This window comes from Heliconius melpomene, chromosome 11, assembly GCF_056956725.1.
Source record: "Heliconius melpomene rosina isolate 202511_hmr_F chromosome 11, ASM5695672v1, whole genome shotgun sequence".
NCBI classification, from domain to species: Eukaryota; Metazoa; Arthropoda; class Insecta; order Lepidoptera; family Nymphalidae; genus Heliconius; species Heliconius melpomene.
The window spans coordinates 8,474,890-8,501,746 of NC_140399.1; the positions used below are offsets into that span (position 1 = coordinate 8,474,890).

Below are 26,857 nucleotides of genomic sequence, written 5' to 3' on the forward strand. Positions count from 1 at the left end.
AATTTAATTATTAAAGAAGCGATAATTTTTGTGCTATCACTTTTTAGGCACTTTGCCTTCTTGCCATGAAGAAAATGAACTATTCAAAAATAATAATTAATTCCTCCGAATGGGGATCGAACCCATAACCGTCGTGTTTACAATCCCACGTTCGTGCTACTATAGCTTCTATATCATAATACATAGATAGATATTATTAAAAGCTTCACAATTTTAAAGGTTACAAAGATCGAAACATTAACATTTCAGACAATAGAAAGCTCTCAAAAGGCAAGGTTTCTAAGAGCTAAGAAAATCTATCAAGACGAGCAACCGTTCGCGGACGCGGAGTGCGCTCGCCTTTACGGCCACTTTCACTGTCATAGACATCCTCCGTTAACTCCTACCTATACCAATATGATGATATACTATTACATAGCACGTTATATCATGCTACTGCTCTCAAGTCTGAGATCGGTCTTGAGATGCCGTTTTCATTTGTAATTTATATGTCTACTAGCGAAGCAGCACGTGTTCAATGAAATATTTTTTAAGTCTCAATTTCTAATTTTATAAAAATCAGTGGCGATTTAAAGATTTTTCCATACAAACTTTCAACCCCTTATTGACACCCTTAGGGGGTAAATTCTAAAAAACCCGTGAAACACGTGTTCAATTAAATATTTTTAAGAGTCTGAATTTTCGATTTTATAAAGATCGGTGCCGATTTAAATATTTTTCCATGCAAACTTTTAACCCCTATTTCACCCCTTTGGGGTTAAAATTTTTCAAAATCCCTTAGTGGATGTCCAAATTATGAAAGTAAACATCTGTCCAAATTTCACGTTTCTACCATCAGCGGCTGTGCGTGCGTCTTACCTCAGTCAGTGAGGACAAGTCCTTTTATATATATAGATTAAAGAAAACGGCATCTCAAGATCGATCTCAGAGAGCTTTTTTTCCTATCGATCTGTCCAAATTTTTCACGTTTCCAATAGGTAGCGTAATAAATAAGCAATGCCTTCTCTGCATACAATACGCGATTATATGCACGTGGTTGTATTGACGCGATATACTGTCTCGAGGTCTTTGACTCTGGAGTTGCTGAAGGTGCGAGCGGAACCTGTTGAGAGCACGAGTCGAGGTAGGGAACACGTGTGGCAGAGGGAAGTCGAGGGTCCGTCTCCCGGAAGGGTCCCGGAGCGCTCCAGGCAGGGTGGCGCGGCAGTGTGCCGGTCAGTCACCGCTGTGCCGGCGCGCCGTGCGCTCGCTGCTGTCGCTAGATGTAGACGTCCGGTGCAACTAACGTGTTTCCTAGTTTTCATTGTGGTTTCATTTTTTTTGTGGATTGTGGACGTTTATGTGGAGTATAGTGAGTGACTTGGCAAAGAGGATTCTGGTTTGCGAGGATATATTTGGTGATGCTGAGGATCTGGTGTTAAGGACTTCAGGTCAGGATGTGTTATTGAATTGAAAGATTTCATTTATTTTCAGTGGTGGTAAAGGAAATATTCTAAAGTGTGTGTTATTTATACGTAGCTTTAGACTGGAAAACAAAATGTGAAGTAAATTACTCTAAAAAAATCCAATTCGAAAGAAAATATTTACGAAAATAAAATGAATTAAATATTTAAATTTAAATATTAACGACAACATACTAAATATATTTTTTTAATAGTTTTAATGATTATTTAACAAATTTATCGCTAATTTCATATACCTACCTTCTATAATGTGGAGCGAGTTACATTAGATAATAAGATTTAATTCAAAGAATATTTAAAAATATGATAATTAAATTCATTAACTTAAAGAGAGCTGATAATTCAAATTATAAAGGAAAAATCATATTTGAAAATATATATATTTTGAAACATCGACAAGATAGAATATTTAATTCACTTAAAAATAAAACTATAATGAAAATATAATAAAAAAATAACATAATATGTAAAACTAGAGTAATTTAATTACCATGCTTTAAAGCCTAGATAGGGCCTATAGTACGGTAAGGTGAACTGCATATTGCATATACCCAGTAGGTGCGTTATACTTACGTAATATACGAAAATAGGTAAAATATTTAATTTTTAAAATCAATTTTTATTCCTTATAAAATATATATATATAACAATTATATATTAAAAAAACATGATGTGTATTATAATATGTATTATTGGAAAAAATAAAAATGGTAGTTCCTGACAAAAAATATTTTCGAATATAAATAATTCTTAATGCGATTTTTAAAATGTTTAGACAGACAGATTATATTTTAAGTTCTCTAAATTGTTAGAGTTCATACAAAGAAAATTCATCAATTACACTTTTTAATTTAAATTTAAAATAATATGTAGATATACTAAAGAATAACTTTAACGAACCTGTAGTGTAAGTGGTGTATTTGCATACTAAGCTAGGTTCACTAAGCTCCAATATAAATGACGAGACGAAAGCTCGTAGAAACTCTACCACCACTTCAGTATTTGAAAGATAATTTGAGCAATAGCATCTACTTCATTTCAGTATATAATTTAAAAAATATTATATATACATATTTATTTGAGGCCGGGGTTTGACTGTAACGCGTTTGTTGTGAGTTCGATCCCCATTCGTGGAAATTAATTATTATTTATTGATATTTTATATGGCACCAAGGCAAATAAAATTTAGCGAAAAGTGGGGAACGGAGTGTCTTAACACTAGGTTCCCTCTGACTATCCTGCTATGTGCGGGATACAGCGTGAAGCATGTTTTCGATATTTATATGCATAAACAGTAATTTGGTAATAAACATATTTTATACTTAATGTGATGTTTCCATAAAAGTTGTTGTCAAATGTACGTATGTACAATATGTAACGGTACAAATGCTAATTTAGGTACGGTATTTTTACTGAGATATGAATCTTTTGGTTTATATTTATTTTTAATTTTTTATTTAGTTTTATCAATATATTATAAAACAACATGATAAAAATATATTTGTTTTTATATATAAAAACATAATTTATAATATAAATAGGTATTATTTAAATTTATATTTCCTATTCTTCGCTCTGGTGTCGGGGCAAAGCGCGGCGTTGAGTTACACCTTTCAACACACAATGCCTCCAGAATTCGGCGGAAAGTGGAGAAAGGAGTGTCTTAACACTAGATTCCCTCTGCCTCTCCTGCTGTAGGCGGGATACAGCATGAAGCTGATTTAATTTTTCTTTAGTATAAATAAAGTTATTTATTTATTTCAACCATAATTAGGGATTATAAGAATAAATGATTGAAATAATTAATATTTTTATATTTTTACAGACGCAAGACCACTTAACTTCCTCTCCCTTCCAGTAGAGATGAAGGAAAAAGGCTGAACGGATAAACACGTGGCCTAAAAATAAAAATGTGAGTAATTTTTAAATATTAAATATTTTATATATCCTTTACCTAATATTACAAGTTAAAAATACAGAAAATTAGACGACAACGACGATTAGAAAAAATAAAATGTAAGTGCGTTCTATTGAATATAAGATAAGTGAAGTAAAAAGGTTAAAAACTAAAAATATTATTTACGTCTAAACAAATCTTATTTTTAAAGATCAAAAATCTCAAAATATTTTTAAAGCGTATCGATCTTAATAAAAGTCTTAGAATTTAAATTAAACTAGGTTACCTCTGCCTAGCACGCTAAATGCGAGATGCAGCGTGAAGCTGATAAAGCTGTAAACTAACACGTGTAAACTCTCGAAAACAATTATGACCAATTTTTTAGGCAACAAGTATGTTGACACCCGCCCCCTCGTATCGCCGGCCGTTACCCCGCGTAATCTATATTGAACGTGGAAACATTGACTCACTTGCTACTTAAAAAAATCTTATTCTGGAAAATTTTCACTAACATCTTAATGTGTCAGTCATGGCGCAGGGATGCGAGGGTGTGATAGTTAACGCTAAAGGGTTCGATTCTCACTTGAGCAAATAAAATATTTTCATTTTCTTTGGTCTGGCGTTTAGGTAAAGTGGTTTACTTCCCTCAGGATATGACATAAAAACTCAGCTAGTTTGTTATTCATTTATGACCACAAAGATTATTTAATTAGATTTCTATTCAATTTCTCATTTTTTATTAATTAATTCATAAAATATGATGTCCAAATAAAAATATTTTAATTCCACAATTTATTTACTATAATCATTAAATAAATAACGAGAACAATAGACAAATGATGAGAAGTTCCATTTTTCAACGAATATTAGATTATCAGTGTGAATGAAAAACTACGCGGGCAAAAATTAACAAATATTCTATATTTTTATGCTTAATTTAAGCTAATTTGAAATAATTATTATGTAAAAAAATATATTAATGTATAGAGAAGCAACTATGTGTTCATCAATTTTAGTTAAGAAGTCCGCCGACGTTAAATTCTTTAAATTGTTAGCGTAGTTACTTTTCGATATATAATCTTTTATATTGTACTTCTTGTTACATAGAAATTGCAAGCGAAATTTTAAAGATGTATAAGGAAAAATCGAAATTTAACGTTAAAAAATATTAAGATTTTATATTTTTTTAACCATATTGTTAGGGCCTACTTCAGATATGTACATTATTTTTAGCGCAAAAAAATAAATGTCCTAATTGTATATGTGTGTGTTTTTATTTAGTATTGTACGCGTGTGCGTGTTCTTGTTCTAGATATTATTTGAGCTATAAATGAGCTTTAAACAAAATGATTCCGTGAAACGCATTAGCTGCGTACCATGGACGAGTATACGCTTTCATATATCCAACTTCATATACAATAAAGGTCAGAATGGCTTGCAGTAAAATCTTGAAGTATTGTAGCGGGAATAATGCACTGGCGGCAGTAGTTTACGAGGTCTTTCACCCACATTATATAGGTCAGTTAGATTAGCAACGTTCTACGTAGCGGTGACCGAACAAATTATGATTTTTTAACTTACTTTCTTGCAACTCTAATTCTTGCACTTAATGTTGGGGGCTGCAAGAAACTTAGTTTCCGGAAATAAGTACGAAAAATTCTATATAAGATATATTTTACATGAGTCTCATGTAAAATATAAGCTTGTGATTGTAAAGGCAGCACTTTGCAGGTTTGATTCCCACTCTAGGAAATCCTCCCTTAGTCTACTCTGCTACATGCGGAATATAGAACTAAAAAAAAGATATATAATACATGCTTAAAATGCAAAAACAAAAATTATTAAAAGAACAAATTTAAAAGTGCCTCAAAATTTAAATAAAATCTGACAAATAAATTTAGTGAAAAGAATAACGTACAAACAGTAAACTTACGATGTTCATGAAGTAGACTAAAACTATTTTTTTAATTATTTTTTTGTTATTTTTAAAGGAAACAATAAATATAGTGCGCAGAGTTGACAGAGTTAGTAGGTTAACGATTTCCTTGCGCGTTAAGGTACGTACGGCTCGCAACTATTTTTGATATGTTATCGCAATATTATGTTAACTTAATTTACGACTTTCATGTCCTACATCTGGAGCAATAGTTTTCATATTTTCTTATAGTGAATTTTCTTCGACATAAGAAGAATTCGTATAATAAATTTTTTTAAAAATCTGCTTAACGCTGTTTTGCACACAGGCAGAACCTTGAAACCTTGGGTTAAGAAGCTCCGATCCCCGTTTTCTGCCAAATCATTGCGTGTTGAGTAACAGAACTCCCCCAACTCAGACACCAGAGCGAAGAAATGAAAATATAAATTTAAATAAATATCGATTGAGGATCGAACTTACCACTAGTCACGTTGACAGTCACTTTTTGCCCCTGCGCCACGACTGGCCACTGACTGGTATAATAAAATTGACTTTTCAAAAATAACAAAAATATTAAAACAATTCTTTTTCTCCATATCTTCCGCATCAAAACAATTGGTACTTCAAATAACCTTTGTATAGTTAAGTCTAATGTCACTACAGTTTACGTGTAACATTTATGTCCAAAAGAATTTATAGTGTAAAAATGTCCGCAAAGCAGACTAGACCCGCCCCAGTTTCGGGGGTCACCGCCCGATCGTGAACTCTGCACTGCTCAATAGTCGCCATATTTTAACGGCCTTTTTGGAATTTTACTGAAAATTTACATTTCATTCTTAGAAACTTTATGGAAAACTGTTGAAAAAAAAAAATTCTAACCTATAGAAATTTGTTTGAAGTACTTTTGTTCTTTTGCAAAACCTGTAAACTGTAAAAAGAAATATTTTCCTTTTAACGAAGACAGATTAGAACAAGATATGGCCTAAATTGCGTAATGATGCTGTGCACTTATAGTACCTACCTTTCATAATAAAATCCTATTCACTAACGTCTCTTTTCCATTCATATCATAATTAAGATTGAAATTCCAAATTACGAAACTTTCAACCGGATGAATTGCAAAAAGAGTTATTGTTAAAGAACTCTAATGATTTAATTCAGAGCCTGCCACCCGGCTTCGAAGAGACCACGCCATGAAGTCAATGTCCGTGAATGGTATATAGGTCAACTTGAGGCGCCCTGGCGTCTGTATTGTGCTGCTTTAGCAAATCACTTAAAAGTCTATAAAAAAAAATTAAGCTGCTTCTTTTCAGGAGTTTCGCCCCCATTCTTCTATCATTGTAACTGTTACTGGTTTTTCACAACCATGAATTATTCATAACCCAAACGTGAAAGGGGTAAAACCGAATATCACATGCAAATTAAACATTTTTATTTAATGAATCGAAATCGTAGCTGTAGCGAAATGACTGACGTCTATTGTTATTTTTGACAGGTCAGTCACATTGGCTACCTTAGCAGTAACAATGGTGGCCGTTGGCCAGTCGCCCTACGGAAATTGAGGTCGCTTTTTCCTTTCTCTAAATATTGTTTCAGATATATTTATTTATTTATTTCTATAAATGTAGTTGCTACGCATCGCAGCAACGAATACTTAACCTCATTAGTTAGTTAACTGCATTATAACTCGTCCATATCGGATGAACGTTTGACGCTTGCGCCGTGGAGGCGGGAAGGGTCGCGTAGATCTGGCCGGGTTATAGCGATGCATAGCGGTGGGCTGCTGCGCACGGGCAAAAGGGAAAGTGTTCGCTTCCTGCTCGTACGCGGAAGCTATTAGTTGGTACTTACACGTAACTGCATTTCGCGACGCGGCGTGCGCCCGCGCTCTGATGCACTCACTACACTACGAGTACATCGCCGTAGATATATTGTTTGTTTTGTTTAGAACATGTGTATATTTCAATATATTATTAGATAACAATGCTTACGTAATATGGATCTTATTACACTTTTCTTTTTAAACTTTTAAATTCTCCTTTAGTTAAGGATATGGTCATCGCTTTTTTCAGCCTCATGTATGTACGCAGGGTGGGCAAAGTAAACCTAGGATATTAAATTTGCAAGTTTTTCCCGGAGTGCCCAGATCAAAAAAAATAAAATATAAGATATTTCATCGCCCCTAGTGGGAATTTAATCTCCAACCGACTACAGTCACTGCGCTACGACAGCCTCTACGATATCTTACTATCATATCATATAATCTTATTTCACATTTATTATTTATTTAAAAGTAATAAATGTAAATGACTGTAAGAAAAATGAAAATGTAAGAATACCTAATGTTAACATTATAGTTTAAACTGAACGGAAATTCCTTCTAGACTTTATCTCATTAGTCGCGTGGGTAAAACCCTTATTAATTTATAGTGTTACTTTAAATTATTGACTTTCATATTTATTTGCTTAATATTTTTATCTAAAATATTTCCATACGTTACATAAAAATATTAAAATTATTAATTTATGTAAAAACTAAAAAAAAAACACCCATAATTACAGTAATAATTCTTACTCTCGTTTAATGTCAAACATAATGGTACACCGACCAGTACCATTCACCAGCGTCTCTTCCGCGTTAGATGCACTTTCTCCGCCTTCGCTCTTCCACAACGTAACCAGACCAAAGGTCGAGATTTCACCTGCACCTGCACCTGTACTTGACATTTTTGTTTTCTCTGTTTGTCAAATATAAATAAGGAACTAAAAAGAGATTACCTAATTGAGGAATAAAATAATTTGTGTTTTTCAATTCTCTATTAAAGAAAATTATTTTCTTAATTTCTAATACGTACTTATATATAGGTAAACCTTTATCTAAATTAATTTTACTTTTATTTTTAATTAGTTTTGAATGTTTAGTAAGTATCTAATATTCAAGGACTATTATTTTACAAGGAGAAAGAGAGAGAAGTTACACTCTTATTAGAACTCTATTAGATTTATTATTCACACTATAAAAATTGCTCACAACGGTATTTTTCTTTGTATTGTATATCGTGGCGGAATGGAAAAAATCTAACTATATATAATTTACACAATAGTTGCAGTAGTTACTCTAAAATATGGAGAGAGAATGGAGAATCGTGCCACTGCATTCTCCGGTATAACTTAAGACAAAACTTAAGGATTTTTTCCTAAGATACATCAGCGAAATATTTTCGCAAAGTAAACAACAACAAATATAATATGCTACTAGCACTACGTCATTGCGTTTATATCAGGTACAATGCGGATATTGTCGGTTAACCTTCCTTAGATAGAACATACGTAAACCTAACAGGACATAATTGCTATTGTTAGTATAACTCCTTTAATATAACATGTTTTTGAGCGGATAACTTAGAAAATGTTATTTTATTTTACGTAGCTTTTAGTTTTGTTCTTTTAGGTTCACCCTGTATCCTGCACATAGCAGAGGGAACCTGGGAACCTGGTTAAGGCGCCAGTTAAGGTATTCAGTTCCCATTAACCCACTGTACTTACCCACTTTCTGTTGATTTCTGGAGGCATTTTGTCTTGAGTGGCGGAACTTTGCCTCGTTACCACAACGAGGAACTAAAAAATATTAAATATTACATTTCTTCGAATGGGAATCGAACTCACAACACTTGCTTTAGCCCCTGTGCCACGACTGGCCTCATCATCATTATTATTTAAATAATAATTAAAATTATTTTTCATTCATTTCAATAATTGCAATGAGGTCACTTATTTTACTAAATGAATACAGTATGTTCGAATCAAAAGCTATGGTATTCATTGAAGTGTGCTAAAATTTTTATTATGTATAATTTTAATAATAATTGGAAATACAGAAAATTTTCTTTCCTTCACTCTTGTTGGATGACTGATCTTGAAAACTGCTTAAATTTCAATATACCCAATACCTCGGTTGACCTTCGAAAACACAGTATCAAAAATATTGGAAGAAGGTCACGTAAAAGGCATAACAACTCCCCGTAGGGCATGTATGGAGAGCTTGATGATAGTGGAAGAGGCGAAAGAGGTATGCAGAGACCCTAGCGTTTGATTCCCTTTCTCTCTGATTAGAGAGGTTCTAGGGTTACAGCGTGAACGTAAGTTAAGTTAGTAATGCTAAATCCTTAGACTTTAACCTAACGCTTAGATGCCAGAGCTAGAGCAGACAAATGGCTGTCGTTTAGAATATCGAATTTCTATTAGAGACTCCTGATGTCGTCCTTAAAAACATAATCACAGTCTCGTTACGCCAGAGCCGGATCCCAGCTGAACTAGAATAAAGCTTAGTTAGTACGTAAACTGTACACTCATATTAAGGAAGTTGCTATTAAATATTGCATAATTGATGGGAATTAAAAATCAATTTCACGTATATCCCGCACACAGCCGGGAAGGCAAAGGAAGCCTAGTGTTAATACACTACGCACCCCATTTGCCGCCGAATTTTGTAGGCAGCGCGTTTTGAGTGGCGCAACTCAACGATGCGCTTTGCGTCGGCGCCAGAGCGAAGAAATGAAAATATAAATTTAAATAAATATTTAATTTCCTCGAGTGAGCATCGTTTATTTTATAGTAATAACTATTAAATCGTAAAGCTGTATTGTTTTGTTTTATCGGGAATCTTCATGCATCCTTCCCAGCGCTGTAATGACATACAGAAAACCCATAGTAAATTGAATGATTTAAAAGAATTATATGATAAATATGATTTTTACATGTACCATGTTAAATATTTCTATCAGGTATTAAAGAGTATCTGTTTTTGTAGCTTCATGTGTGTTGTATATAAGTTTTTATATAAAAAAAATAATAAAAAATACATTTACATACATATACATTGTATGTTTTATTATGTGTGTTATTTAGTGCAATAAAGAATCTTATATATACATTTTTTCCTCTTTAACTTAAATTTTTAAAGAAGAAGTTTACTAGATGTTAGTTCATTGGGAAGGAAACTCCCAATAGTTCTACTGATAGGACATTTCGGTAAAACAAAAAATAGTGAAATTATATAACATAAATTTTCCTTCAAAAAATGCACGAAAGATTCGATCGATCTTTTTTCTTTTCTTTTATATTTAAATTTTATATAATTCGGTACAGGCTCAATTTCCCTCATGCTCTTTGCAAATGACTTAAAAATTTCACAATGTGATTTCTCTATAGTATTCAAGGAAATCTGCTGGTCTAATGTAAAGTTAAGATGTAATTGAACGCCTTACGCTAACGCTGGGTTAAGCTGGCGTCATCAGCGATACTAAAGCTCGTCTAACATAAGATCTCTTATACTAATATGTACTTATATTACATACTTGAGTTATTTATATCTTCACAGCTTCACGCTGTATCCCGCACACAGCAGGGTAGGCAGAGAGAACCTAGTGTTAAGACACTCCGTTCCCCCTCTGCCAAATTTTGGATGCATTGCGTGTTGAGTGGCGGAACTCAACGCCGCGCTTTACCTCGACACCAGAGCGAAGAAATGGAAATATAAACGTAAATAAATATTTCACTTTCTCGAGTGGAGATCGAACTCACAACCGTCGCGTTACAGTCACTCCCTTGTGCCGCTGTGCCACGACGGCCTCACGGCCTAAATTATTATAATATTTTATATACTCCAAAGTCATATTGTTGTGAATAACATATTATTATAAAATAAAATAGTTACCAATAAACATTTTATTTTATAATAATATGCTATTTGTGTGTAAAATATAAAATCTTACTAGTGAATCCGAACGTGGCTACGCCCGCTTGAACTATACGAATATTTATTAAATATATTTATGAAATTATTTTCAGTTTTCAATAGAGAGATGCGTTAAGCAAGCTCATTTTGGGTGACGTTTTCTAACAACAAACTTTGCAAATCGTCGCTTAGCAACGGTATCATAATTCTTAAGATTAGTTAAGAAGAACAGATGAAACCTAGAATAACATTTTTAAATGCTTTATTTAGTACCAGCTTGTGCGAAAGGTTAAAAAAATAATTAATAAATTATAACATATATTTTTGACGACAGGGATATTCGATTACAAGCATTACGGTTTAATTTGAATATAAGTAATTTATTTATAAAATATATTATACCCCTGAAAGTATACTTTAAAGTCGTTGAGTGTTACCATTATGCCTAGCCCCGAATTTACAATTATTTTAAAGCAGACAATGACGAAGATATGAAAATATTATTAAATAATACATCATTCCCCCGAGTGAGAATCGAACCCGCAACCGTCAACATATAAAATATATGAATTGAAATATTAAAATATATACGTACATAAAAGATTCAACGGCTACCGACGCACAGTGCCAGGTGGCTAGCTATGTAGTCATAGTTTTCCAGCTTTCTAAACAACCCTTCTCTAGTAAGCTACCGCAGTTATCGCTATCGAACGTCACCAGGTGCACGCATTACTTATTACAATTTTAGAACTTAGATTTTTATATTTAGTAAAATAAACGTAGTTTCTCTTCTTCGTTAATTACGGCGAGGGTTTAATATTAGATTGATTGCCAAATTCGAATAACCAATAAAGAAAACCGTCGTGACGGACGTATCTTAACACTAGGTTATCTCATTAGGGCATGAGCGGGAAAGAGCGTGAAGCTAAAAAAACGAAAATCCAGGAAAATCTAAAATGGAAAAACAATGATAATATCGCCAACATCATACACATATCTCCAAGACCCGAAGCCTATATATTAGTATACTTAACAAAAGAAAAAACTTCTGCCACTCAACACGCAATGCCTCCAGAATTCGGCAGAAAGTGGGGAACAGAGTGTCCCTCTGCCTACCCTGCTGTTTGCGGGAAACAGCGTGAAGCTGAAACATAATTAAAAAAAAAAACATATATTTTTATATAGATAATTTCCTCTGCACTACAATTTACAGTACAAATAAAATTATCAATCGCAAAACGCAACTACGACAGTTCAATACAACGATGGGGTTCAATGGCTTAGCGCGACGGACGCCAGGTGCACACCTTTCCTTGTTACGATTTTTTGGCTTTTCAGCCTGTTTATGTCTTCCAGAAACTAATTAAGGAGGAGAGAGAATAATAATATTGTGAAATCATTCTTTTTTTATTATTTTGTGAAAACTTGCATAATCTTTATTTGCACATTACATAAGTAATTTTCTTTTAACATATTTGTTGAATTTGTCTTTTAATGTCAATATTTCATACATTTTCAGTAAAATTTCGTTTTTATTTCTAAGTTCTGATTGTTAGGTAAAGCAAAAAATAAGAAAATAGATGATATTAAATATTTTTTATTCTTTTTGAATTTTCTGTTTCTAAATATATGGATTTTATTATCGCAATAATTATTTTTTCTACCAAAAATACAAATAATAATTTAAAAAAACTATTAAAATAATTTAAAAGTTCTTGTAATCGCTTGGAAAAGCGTAGGCTTCGTTTTATATGTACTATAGTCTACTAATCTGTCGGCTAAATAATAAAAAAAAATAGATTTTTTTTAAAATTGGCAGCCACATTTATAAAAAACAATAATTCTGCTATATTTTTTGAAGCAGCACTCGCAGTTCTATAAATAGGAAAATTATTAAGCATTCTTTAAACTTGCAATATTCTTTTTCGACCGTCGTAGCTTCAGTAACTCTTCAAATCTTTTTGAGGCGTTTGTCTCGTAATTTACAAATATTTACTTCACTTCACGCTGTATCCCTCATATAACAGGACAAGCAGAGGGAACCTGGGAACCTAATGCTAAGACACTCCGTTAAAATTTCTGGAGACATTGCGTTTGATTGGCGGAACTCAACGCCTTGAACTTTGAAGGATAAATGTTAAAATTAACTGGCTTCTCTTAGAAGTTGTCTTTAAAACCTCGTAAACTTATATGCTTTTTCTTAATCTTACGCTACGATTCTTTTAATATCACTACACTATTCGCCGATCAAAGTCGCGAAAGCCTTCAGCAAATACCAAGCGGGTATAGTGAGGTACCTACTAGGTACCTATACAGTAGGTACCCAATTTGTAGACAGCCATTTATTTTCCCCCTTTTATTGATTTATTACAGACAAATTTAATTTCGACATTTAATAATCGCACACTGTTTCCAACAATTTGAACACCCGATGACTGAACAGGTTCAATGACGTGTGAAGATGCACTGGAATCATCAAAGTTATATCAGATGAAACTGAAATGATTTTTTTGTCAGCTTCTCGCTGTATCCCGTATATAGCAGGATAGGGTATCTAGTGTTAAAACTCTCCGTTCTCTACCTTCCACCGGATTTTCGAGACATTGTACCAGAGCGAAGAAATGAAAATATTAATAAATAATAATTCATTCCCCCGAACGGGGATCGAACCCACAATTATCTCATCACAATCACTAAAAACATAACATTTTATTTATTAACATAAAATATTTGCAACAGTATATCATAGTTTAGTGTAAATTATACTCCGTTGAAAAAAGGTGAGCGCGTACGCTAGAAAGAGACAGCTATACGTCCGTCAGCCCCGCAGCCGCGGTAAGGACGGTCGTTGGCCCCGCGGCCGGCGAGTGAACTCCGAATGTGCGTTTATTTACTTGCCGTACGATGTTTCATAGATTAATTCGATCGGTTTCGGCTTCCGTGATTCCCTTCTAAGTGCTGGTGCTGGTGCTTTGAAGGTATGTTGGGTTTCTTAATTAGTTATTAGTTCATTTTGATTATGTTTTTTTTTTATTTTCACGCTGTATCCTGCTTGTTGTAAGTTAGGCAGAGGGAGCTAGTGTTAAGAAATTCCGCTCTAAATTTTCTGCTGAATTCTGGATGCATTGAGTATTGTATTTTCATCTCTTCGGTATTGAGAAGCGGAACTCAATACCAAAGCGAAAAAAGACTGGCGTCAATATTTGTTACTTAATATTAATTACATTTTATTAACAAAATGTTTGTATAGCATTTGTATTGTATACAATATGAAATTCCACTATATATTTTTCATATAATATACATATAAAACAATTTGTTATATATTTTTTTGTTATATAAATAGATTTTATACAAGAGATGCTGTCGCTAATTGCAATCGTCTCTGTTTTACTTAATTATAAGATAGTGGGGGGCCGGACAGGGGTTCTAACAGCAGTAATTGTTTTTCTGGCATAAGTCAGCCAGATGACATTACTCTGTTTACTTTTTTTCTTACAATTTTCGATTTCTCAATATTATATAAAACTTTATTTAATGTTATTATTAAAAGGGCAATTTAGTAAGGTGAAAACTATTTAATTCTTTAGAAATTATTTAATAATAAAAACAGTACACTAAACAGCAAATATTTTACATGAATCACTTCGATTGTTACATTTGTGAAATATTTCAAAGTATTATTCATTTTAATCGATATAATGAAAATACATTCTTTACATTTTTTCAAATAAAAAAATAAGTTGTCTATGAGAACAAGACAAACTTCTAGTTGAGAAAATATTTTTATTATAAAATATTTTTATTATTATAGCGAATTTATATGATAAAAATCAATATAATCGTTATTGTTCAATTGTAATGCCAACAATGACTACAATTTTCATTATCAAAGGTCTTCGAACTTATTACTTACGACGTCAATTATATTAAGATATCATTCGTGATATCATTTCAGAAATAACAGGAGTGGCTAGGCTTTTAATAGACTGACAAAAAATATTTTTTGTATGGAGAATTTTCCGAGAGAAAAACATATCTACAAGATTAAATTAAAAAAGATTAAGTTAAAAAAGTAAGTAAGTACATTCTTTTAAATTATATTTAATTTTATTTTTCTGGTGCTTACGGTTCTCTCGCTTTTTTAAGGTATGATGGCATAAGGCTTAGTAAAATATCACTCTAATCCACTCTACTTCACTCAATTCTCCATATTTGTACTATTTTTAAGCTGTCAAAGCAAATCCATCAGATAAATAAGATATTTATTAAAATAAAATACCATTAACTAGGTACATAATATGTATATTATAAGCAAAACCAAAACACTCTAGCATGTAGACGCTATAGACATAGTGTATAGACTCTACGTCTACACAGACGACAAGCACTTGCGCGATGCAAAGGCATTCGCCTCTGCGAATTCAATATCGGGCTCCTTGGGGTCTCTCTCAGGATTACTTTATGAAACAGACCAAATGGATTGAGTATTTTAAAATTTTGTGATATAATATATGCACGTATTGGTGGTTTTTCTATTTTTCTTATAGGAAATATAAGAAATGCTCATCGTCGCGAAACAAGCGTATGTGGCGTAACGATTGTGGGTTCGATTTCCACTCAGGGGAATTAATTGATATTTATTAATATTTTAATTTCATCGCTCTGGTATCAAGGCAAAAACGCGGCGTTAAGTTCCAAAACTCAACACGCAATGCTTTACAAAATCGGCGAAAGGTGGGGAACGGAATTTCTTAACGCTAGGTTCCCTCTGCCTACTCTGCTATATAACTACGGGATAATAAGTATTAAATAATAGTAATACAATTATTTAATACTTATTAGTATATTTTATGTCAAATTTATAACAAAATTGTATAATTTTCTTGCATTCAATTCAAATATTCATAATATTTCAACATGTTCAAATTCTAAGAAAGAATCGATAAGGAAAGTTTTAATTCAAACAATATATTATGTTTAAATAATAAAACACACACACGCGCGCACACTAACACACAAACACACACACACATAAGACATAAATAAGGCACACTCATTAAGAAGCAGGCGATGGCCGACGCGGGCGCATGCAGCGTCACGTAGTCACTGGACGATTGCGTTTGTTTACTGGCCTTATCAATAACATTGAAAGTGTTGTGAGATACTGGATGCTATACTATATTTTTAATCACTTTAGTATGATATATTTTGTTCGTTGAATATGATTTCCTTTGCTTTTATATCATACCCCGTATTCCTTTATATATTTTTATTATGAAACTGGAAATTTCGTAATATAATAAAACATTTGATAAAAAAAAATTAAACTGAATTGAAAAGCAAAAATAATAAGCATTTTAAATATTAATTATAAAATTTAAATTTTTCAACTATTGTAATGTTTGAATACCTAAGACATTTTGAATTGTATATACTTGCTTAAACATGTACAATTTTTAATATGTAGGGCAAGACAGAGATAGAGAGAGAAAAGTAAAATTGACAATCCTGTCCTAATAAGAATGCCATATGACCACATATCTATATGTTAGCGATGATCGAATTCCTAACTACCGACGTAACAATCAGAGGTTTCATATTGCTTGATTCTGCTATTAATACCATAGTCACACTTAGTTTACACAAACATATACAAACATAGTATCGCATAGTATTCTGTGTAGTAATTGCTTATTTAGCGGGTTCAAGTTCGGACGACAATGAACTTGGCCGGCCGTGACTCATCGCCGTCACGTTACAAGACCATAAGCGGTGCATCTGCAAATATATATATATATTATATACGAGTATATCATACGATATCTTATAACGGTAAATATTATACAATTAAAAATAAAATAAATCAGCTTCACGCTGTATCCCGCACACAGCAGGATAGGCAGAGGGAAGATAGTGTTTCATACTATCCTATATGTCCTTAAGACATATATGTAAAAATATATGGTACAATTCAAAAATATAACATTATTCATTTATTTTATAAGAATTGAGAGTGTAACTCGATCAACGGATCAACGGTAGACCATCGTTGACAAACCCTTGATGAGTAGGGGACCTATCCATTTCAACTCTTAACTTCAACAGATATTAGGAAATTTGTGATTCTTAAAAAAAAAAAAAACGGATTCTTTAAGAAAATTTGAAAATACAGCTCAACTGTTGGATTGAAAATCTGCTCGTGACCCAGCCTAGGCTATTGGACGAAGACAGCTCAAATTTGACATATTGCTTCCTCGAGGAGTTGGTAGAGCATCAGGAAAGAATTTCTTTAAATGTTACGGAAACGGAAAAAGCAGATTTTTGAACACAGACGTCGTATCATCCTTTCTTACAACGGTAGGTAGAAATTATAAATTAAAGGAAGTCGATATTTTATGCACTTTATTTGTTATAATATATAATAATATTATTATATAGCACAATATATCAACTGAAAATTGTAGCAGACTGGTAAGAAACATAAAAATGCAGAATAGCTAGAAATAAAACGAATACGTCGACCCTGACATTGATCACGATTAGAGCAGTGACATCATCCTGCCGTGACACCAGGTCTGGTCTGGCTCCTCCAGCTCCAATGTCGTCGCAAATTTATTCGTACCAATGTCGTTCGTAATACAGATAGCAATCTAAACCTCGAATAGATGTATTGGTTTCAAGGCCGCACTAAAAAGACATGGGTTTGAGTATGATGATAATCTTTTAAAATTTAGGTACATTATATATAATTTTATTTATTTTTCTAATATAATCTGTATATCTTAGTAAATTCTTAAATTATTTTTCCTTTTTATTAATAATAGTTACGTCGTTCGTTAACAGCTGGTAAGCGTGTGATTACAGTTCACGACAGTTGCGAAAGTCTCGATCAGGAAAAATATTAATATAACAGGGCTTCGCCCCTTGATCGCTTAGTTCACCAACCCCCGCTCATTTGGTTCGTTATAACGATAAAAAATAGATCTCGTTAAGAACAATATATATTTTTTTATTATGAAGGTACTATAGTACTTACAACTTACTAGTGGGGGCAATAAAAACAATTTACGTGATTTTTTTTATAGTTTACAGTAAAGAAATACAGATTCTCTGTATTAAGCTTTTAATAAGCTTCACAATGTATCTCATTTATAGCAAACTAGGCAGAGAGAGAGCTTAGTGTTAAGACACTCCGCTCCCCACTTTTATAAAATATATCTTAATTCATATATTATAAACTATTTCACTGTAAGTAATAAAATTCTAAAGTACATAAAATTCTTTTCAATAACATAACAAGTCTGCGAACATAGCCAATTACGAAGATCTTACATAACCTGGCTACATAACATTGATAGCTAAGACTACGCAACGAACGCTACCTTCCAAGCAAACCCCAAATAAATCCGAAGATACCCGAAGACTTCCGAAGATCTCCGAAGGGATGACAGCCCGGTACTTTTCATGGAACGTGGAAAACGTCGGCACATGTTGAAAATACGAGTGGGCATTGACCCCGACCGTTCATGCCGCCCGAACTACAGCTGTTCCGAATCTAGCGCGGCGCATCGTTTATTTATATGCCACTTATATGTATATATATGGAACTTCTTACCGCATTTATCTACTAGTAAGTAGATTTTAACAGTATCTAACGATAGTTTTTATAAACAATCGTTAAATTCTTCGTATTGGGATAAGTGATTTGGTGATAGATGCTTTTTAGTGGTGGTAGCTATGGTGGTTGTAGCTAAATCGGACCAAAATCCAGCAAAACGTGGTATTAGTATACTGTGAAGTTCCTGTTTCTGATCATTCCAATTAGATAGGTTATAACTGGTTTAATTCTGTTATAAAGTCAACACGTGATGCCTTCAGAATTCAGCGGAAAATGGGGAATGGAGTGTGAGTGGAGGTCCCCTCTTCTTCCCTTCTGTATGTGGGTATTAATAAAAATAAATAAATTTAAATTTACATAATATATATATATATATATGTTGCAAGTACAGCTTTTAGATTTATTTTGAATAGATAATAGTTTTTGCCAACTCTAATGCACATTTAAATCGATGATATGAAGCTTCTTGCGAATAATTTTGTAACACTAACGTTGCCTGTAACCTGTGATTACGCCCACTTACGTATATATGCACATCCAAAACATTTTTTTATATTAATAATAAAGTATTGCAATATTACTGCAGTTATATTATTTGTGTGTTGCAATTTCGGCTTAGGGAAGGATTGGTAAATAACATTTGAAAAAAAAACATTTTGCATAGCTGGGGAAATGAATTATTATTTATTAATATTTTTATTTCTTCGCTCTGGCATTAAGGCGTTGAATCCCTTCGGATTCTTGGCTTAAAAACTTTACACACTCCTAAAAATTGCTAAAATTATTTTAGTTTCACTATTTTCCCTAAAATTTTAATGTTTAATTATATTAAATTTAAAATTCGAATCTAAAATAACCTCAAACAGTACTTACATAATATTTTTTAGGAACGTTCCTATAAACTGCCCCATTTAACAGTAAAAACGTCTCGAACATCTAAACATAGCATCAAAAGTAACGTAAAATGTGTGTCTGTATCAGAATTCTTCCAGGAAAAGGACGATTACTCAGGAACTGGGTCGTTTTTCAGCTAACCGCGTTTAACCGAGGATTTATTTCGCGAACGCCAATTAAAGTGGATGCCAACGTCAAATGTATATTACAGTCGGTTGACAAATATATTTTAAATTATCGTGTTAAGGAACCTTTTAATCATTCATTCTTAAATGCGAAATGGGGACATACGTGTTTATGAAGCGTTTGAAGTTTTTTTTCTTTTTAGTTTCACGCTGTATCCCGCACTCGGCAGATTAGGTAGAGGTTATTCATTTACTGCCGAATTCTGGAGGCACTGCGCGGAACTGGCGGAACTTAACGCCGCGCTTTGCCTCGACACCGGGGCTAAAAAATGAGAAATTAAATATTTCATTTCCTCTAGGAATCGAACCCACAACCTGTCACGTTCACACTGGCCCTTATAATTGTTTTCTTTTTGCCAATATTTACTCGTTTTACGTCTTGCGGGATTTCCTTATCCAAAAATATCGCAGTTATTTATAAAGTTCCTTAAATTTATTCCTTCGAGTAAATTTGAACCTACGTCGAGTTTCTAAGAAAACGCACTCCAATATATTTATACATTTAATTGTATAAGTTTAGATAAAAAACATATTTTTAGTATGAGGTACATTTTTACTAAGTTACGTTAAGTACTAATAATAACTGTATATTTCTTCCATGTAAATTTGGAGATTAATTTATTTATAGTGTTAATTTACCCCATAAATGAGTTTTATTGTGCTTTTATGTTTTTCTTTGGGACACAGCCATAAATGTTTAGTCGGAAATAAATGTTTTAAAATTTCAACAATTATATACGTCACATTTTACCTTAATTTATATGGAATGTCTTTATTTTTATTACACTATGATTTGTATTGTTTAACGTGTGTTTGATGACACCGCTAAATTAGAGACGCCTACATTAGTATTGTAAGTGACAAGTTAAGTTTATTCTTAAATATTTTAAAAGTACTAAAAGAAATATATATTTTACGAATTTTCCGTTATAAATAAATTGAATAAGAGAATGGGGGCCGTCGTGGCGCTGGTGTATTGATGGTGGTTGGTGGTGGTGGGTGTAACGCAGGGTTTGTAGGTTTATTGCTATCCGGGGTTGAGTCAATACGCAAAGTCTCCAGAATTCGGAGAAAAGTGGGCAACGGAACACTCCGGTTAAGACACCTTAACATAATTCTCCAAAAAATGGCGATACAGTGTGAAGCTGAATAATAAAAATAATATTGTAAAATATTTAGTTCTTCAAGATAGCGTGGGAATTATAAATGTAATTACTATTTAATTATTTGAAAATTGAATTGTTTTCACATTTTAAAATTTATACGGAAAACAGGATTTAAAGGAAAACTCAGGAAATTCTATATTTCTATGAGTCACAAAAGTCCAAGTAATAAATTCAAGCTAAAACACACATAATAATTAATTTCGACCACACATACCTAAACCTAGTAAACGTTACTCATTTCTTTTACAAATTTAAATTGTAATTATTACATACAATAAATCAATTAGAGTTTTTATGAACAAAAGGGTGCTTGAAAGTCCCAGGGTCAAGTTAATCACGAACAGGCGTTGTCATAGCAGGTAATAAGCATAATTCTGCTGCACGTCCATAGATAACTTAATTTCATAGCAGGATGACAAGGGTTCCTCCATCAAAAGGTACTTATATTTGGCCCCAAATATATAGATACTTATCAATTGTTAAAAAGATTAATTATTTAAAACTATGTTATATATTCGGGACCAATCGTCGTACAGGGGCGAGAGAATATAAACGTGACAGGTTGAGTGGTCGATTCCCATCCACATTTTCCTCGTTCTGGAAAAGAGGAAAAAATTACAGCGTTGAGTTTCGCCACTCAACACGCAATGTCTCCAAATTTCGGAAATTGGGGAACGGAAATGTCTCAATGGGAAGGGAGTAATTTAATTTTAGGTTCCCAGATTCCCTCTACCTACCTTGCTATGCAGGGTATCAGCGTGATACATCGTGAAGCTAAAAAATGTTATAAAATGAATGTAATAAAAATATATCTCATACATTCTTTTAGTGCTTGCTAACTTTTTAAAATTACAGCAGCGTGTATCATTAGCCGGTGCAATTAACCTTTTAAGCAGTATACCACGAAATACGCTCGCACTTATACCCGGAAACTGACTTCAATGGCAGACACCGAATATTTGAGAGATACGCCTTTGAAATATGCCAAAAACGAACACACACAGATCCTAAATGTCTATCTTTGATATGGTCACGGGCGTAGGGGCCGTGCCCACCCCAGAATAGACTGGTGCCCACCCCAGGAATTATACTTACAACGACATTTGCCCCGAAAAATTAAAAAAAAACAACATTTACACGAATATATATCTCTAGATACGTTAATGAATATAGTAGGTATAGGAAATATAGATCTAATTATGATTTATTCCCTATAATTATATTATATTAAAATATATAAATATAAATCTGGTCATATAGTACGGAAGTTCGTTGAATCCTGGAGTCAATGTCAGCTCAGGTCCAAGATTCGGCAGAGGGTGCCCGTAACAGGGTGCACGCAGGGTAACGACCCGGCCGGGGTCGACGCCCGGCGCCACGCGGCCGCGACCGAGCCATCCGATTGATTGGAGCGAGACGGCGATATCATTCTAAACCCTTTAAAACTAACTACCCTCTTTTAGAATATAAGGAATTGCACCTTGTATGATTGAAATAGAGTGCAATTTTGATTGTTTCGTAATGGTGGTTAGGTCGTTTGTTGATGGGGGTGCGGAGGTCTAACTCACACTGAAGCGTTAAGGGAAGTAGTTTTGCTCAAAATATTGATTTTTCCGCGGGCCTCGCGACCGCGTGCTCCGTGCGTGTGTGGGTGTGTGTGCGCGTGTGTGCGTGCGTGTCTATTTTCGGTATAGCACGTGGTCGTGGTTGTTGCTTGTTGACACGAGTTTTTATTTTTATGGCGGCGTGGCCGTTTAATTGTGTTGCGTAATATTTGGGTGGGATTGTAGGGATTCCTTATTTCGCAGATTATTTAATGAATAAATAACGATAGTTTTGATACTGATTATACAATAAATATATCTAAAAAACGTTGTATTTTTTCCAATAGAAAACTGCCAATATATTTCACAATAACTTCTTATATCTAATTTCTAATAATTACAAATACTATTGTATTAAGTACCTTACGCCTTATTACACAACTACATAACAACTATCTACCCACACAGGCAAACTGTACGCACACACGAACAAAACTTTACCCTTGATTTTGCCTGCTCAAGGTCTCTACCCTCTAACACCTCTCGCTCCCACTTCCTGTTCCCCATATAAGGCCATCCCTCTCTGAAGTGCGGACAATGTCGAATTTCAACGATCGGGGAGCAGGGTCGACGACCGGAACGACATACGTATTAGTAAATAAACATTGATATTACATAATGAACTTATATATAGACTGTTTTGATAGCGATTGATACAAAAATAAATGATTCAATTGAAGCTATCAAAATATTTATAATAATTTTTATTGCAATTAACAATTATATTAAATGAAGAAAATAATTGAAAAAAGTGTAAATAAATAATTAACGTCATTGTAGCACAGTGGGTAGAGTCAAGATGCGTTAGTTATGGGTTAGATTTGAACTCAAGGAAATGTACCAATCTTTAAAATATGTTCGTTGCATTAAATATTACTTTCAATTCTTATCAAAATTACCATTAACATTAAATTATTTAAAATTAAGTATTATTAAAAATACACCACCGTACAAGAATAATTTCTATAGAAACCACAACGTCGTAGACCTTCATAAAAAACAGTATTATTGAGTTTCTTGTCTAGCTTCCTATCATTCAATTTCGAACCCTTGTACCAACCAGTCTTCCATATAGAAGAAGAGAATGAAGAATTCTTTAATACCACGGTTCTATACAAATAGTAGTACGCGTAAATAGCAAGACAATGAGCTGTGGTTCTATAGTCAACAATAGTTCAGAATAGCCTACTTGACAGCGGAGATTAGGTTCCCTGCTTAAGATGTACGATATGAGATGAACATGTTTTTTTAGCTTTACGCTTAGGGAACCTGGGAAGTTAGTGTTATGACTTTTTTTTCTTGCGTGTAGCGTAACTTAACGCCGCAATTTGCTTGTTTACTAGGGCGAAGGAATGAAGATATAAAATATTTCATTTCCTCGAGCAGGAAGCGAACCCACAACCTATTGCGTTTACAGTCTCATAGATGAACATATATCAGTTTTATAGTAAAGTAATCATAAAGACTGCATTATGTTAACTTAAAACATAATAAAGCAATGGCCAAAACAAAAACATTATGAAAATTCACTTTTTATATTTATAGGGCCTATAGGGCCAGGAGTTGGTCTAAATCTTGTTCTTGATTTTTTTAATTTATAGCAAACGAGGAAAAAGACAGCAGCCCTCGGTCCCATATATCAACTTCAAAATTTTAATTATAATTACTTGTTATTAAAATTCACCTACCGACGTATATAGAAATATATTTATTTCTGTATATTAGTACTTATTTTTAATATAATAAAAGTAATATATATATATAATTGTAATGAAAAAAACCACTTTTAATTCTGTCAATGTTCAAAAAGTAATAAATTGTTTTTTTTATGATATCACCTACTTTAAACTTTTAGTGCCACTCGTAATTTCTTTGGTTTTTGTTATGTAAATGACAGTAACTTAACAGTAACTTAAATTAATAAAACTATAAACGTAAAACTAACAATTAATAACTACGATATAATTGGGGCCAGTCATAGTGCTCAAGCATGGGACTATAAGCGGGATAGCTTTAGGTTCGGTTCCCACTCGAGGAAATGAAATAATTAACATATCCATTTTCTTTGCTCTGATATCAAGGTAAACGTCGGCAGTACCGCCACTCTCCGCCACTCCAGATCTCGGCGAAAAGTAGTGGGCGGAGTGTCTTAACACTAGGCCCCATTTACCTACCCTGCGATATAGCGAGATACAACGTAAAGCTGAAAAAGAACCTATAAAACACTATCAATAAACTGATTAAACAAGAACGATACTCTATGGGATATGCAATCAAAAACTTCATTATCATACAAAATAAACTTGAGCTTGAGTGTCAGCCATTTGATTACGTGATGGCTATTGGGGGTGGGGGGTGCGAGTGGGGGGTGGCAACCCCGACCTATCCCAACTGCAATGCATCCCCAGGCATCTAGACATCTAGACAGCTAGATAGATGTCTGGTCCCACACAGCTGCGCTATAGAGTGCATTCTGTGTGTGTGTATGTGTGAGTGCAACGTCGATGTAGTGTGTGTGTGTGTAATTGATAAATGTTTACATTTCGCAATGTTTACAAAACAAATAGGGAAGTTAATTATTTGTGGTAATATTCTAAAGCAATGTTTTACTATAATTATATTAATATATAAAGGTAATAATAATTAATTCAGTGATTCTTTAATAAATTTATTTCTTTGATATGTTTTCCTACAATCGAAACTAAGTAACAATAAATATTATTTAATAAAAATTCTAAGCACGACGTATATAAATATGTAAATATAAAAAAATATCAATCCAAAACACATAATTAATATCGATATTTGCAAAAAAAAACAACCTATTAAGCGCACAGCGTATCAAAACAACAAATCGATTAGCATATACCTATCGCGACCTACCCCAACGAATAAAAGTAGCTCCGATCTAGACTTCAATGTGTGCCTGCAATGCCTGCGTTATGTGTGTTTGTGTGTGCAGCACACACACACAGACAGGGCTAGTGCATCCAACACAGGCTCTACGCGAACTTCAATTATGCTATAGGTTGGGGGTTCTCTGAGGGTAGTTATTGATAGATTTGTTAACGGTTCAGACGGAAGTTTACATATCAATATTTTCTATAGTTTATATTGATTGTCTGTGCAAATTTTTTTTTTCTGTTATATTTTGAATTTTAAATTAAGATTTATACGAGTAGGCTATTCTGTTCTGTTCATGAACTTTGCTTGTATTAACGCATGGTTGTAGTTTCGATCCCCGCTCGAGGAAATGAAGTAATATTTATAAATATTTGCATTTCTTCGCTCTGGTAGCAAGGCAAAGCCCGGCGTTGAGTTTCGCCATTCAATATACATTGCCACGGAAAATTCGGCAGAAAGTGGGGAACAAAGTAGGAGTATCTTAATACTAGGTTCTCTGAACACCCGGTTATTTGCGGAATACATAGTGAACAAGCGTACTTGGACGGCGTCCACGAGGCGCGGGTTCAAATCCCGCTACGTTAAAAATTTTATACATTTTCTAAAAATTATATCTAAATATTGAGTATTTCTCTAAATTTTCTAATAATAAATACATATTTGTATGGAATATTTGCTATTTCCATTTATTAAATAAAAAATATATGAAAAGGAATGTACAAGTTTATAATAACCTTGATCCATACTTATTGCCTAATAAGAGAATCAGTTGAAGCCCGCATCGACTATTCACTGTTCATAAATAAAAGGCCAAAGACATATTAAAGGTCAACATTTCTACGTATTTTGATATGGGATTCGTTTATCAAGTGCCAGAGCGAAGAAATGAATTAATAAATAATAATTTATTCCCGCGAATGGGGATCGAACCCACAATCGTCGCGTCGGGTTGGCAGAGGGAACCTAGTGCTAAAACACTCCGTTCCCCACTTTCCGCCGAATTCTGGCGGCATTGCGGGTTGAGTGGCGGAATTCAACGCCACGCTCTTGCCTCGACACCAGAACGAAGAAAAGAATAGAAAAGAAATATAAATTTTAATAAATATTTCATCTCCTCGAGTGGGAATCGAACCCATAACCAATCGGTTTTACAGTCACACTTTGTGCCTCTCCGGTCATATATCTTTTTAAATAGCGCATAATAAATTTAATTTAATCACAAACAAAGTTATTTAGCCTCTCATGCGACCGATGCCAATTCTAGCTGGATCCTGAGAGATACTTTACAAACTATTAAAAATATGTATTTTCTCATAAAGACTATAAAATTGTCTATTTAAAAATATATATATAATTTTATACATTAAATTAAGAGTTGCTTTATTAAAAGAATAAGATATTTAAAAATTCATGAAGATAATTTATATGAACTCTTTTAAGATCTCAGAAGTAAATTACGTAATGTCATTAT

The 26,857-nt window shown here is 33.3% G+C and overlaps 1 protein-coding gene across 1 annotated transcript in view; it reads left to right on the forward strand.

The window, feature by feature from the left end:
• Positions 1-1,231: 1,231 nt before the first annotated feature.
• Hr4 (nuclear hormone receptor 4) overlaps positions 1,232-26,857 on the forward strand; it is an 82,222-nt gene continuing 56,596 nt past the window's right edge. Inside the window, exons 1-2 of the mRNA XM_085192579.1 lie at positions 1,232-1,430; positions 3,289-3,375. The gene's annotated coding sequence lies outside the window, so the exon portion shown is untranslated. The remainder of the gene's footprint in view (positions 1,431-3,288; positions 3,376-26,857) is intronic.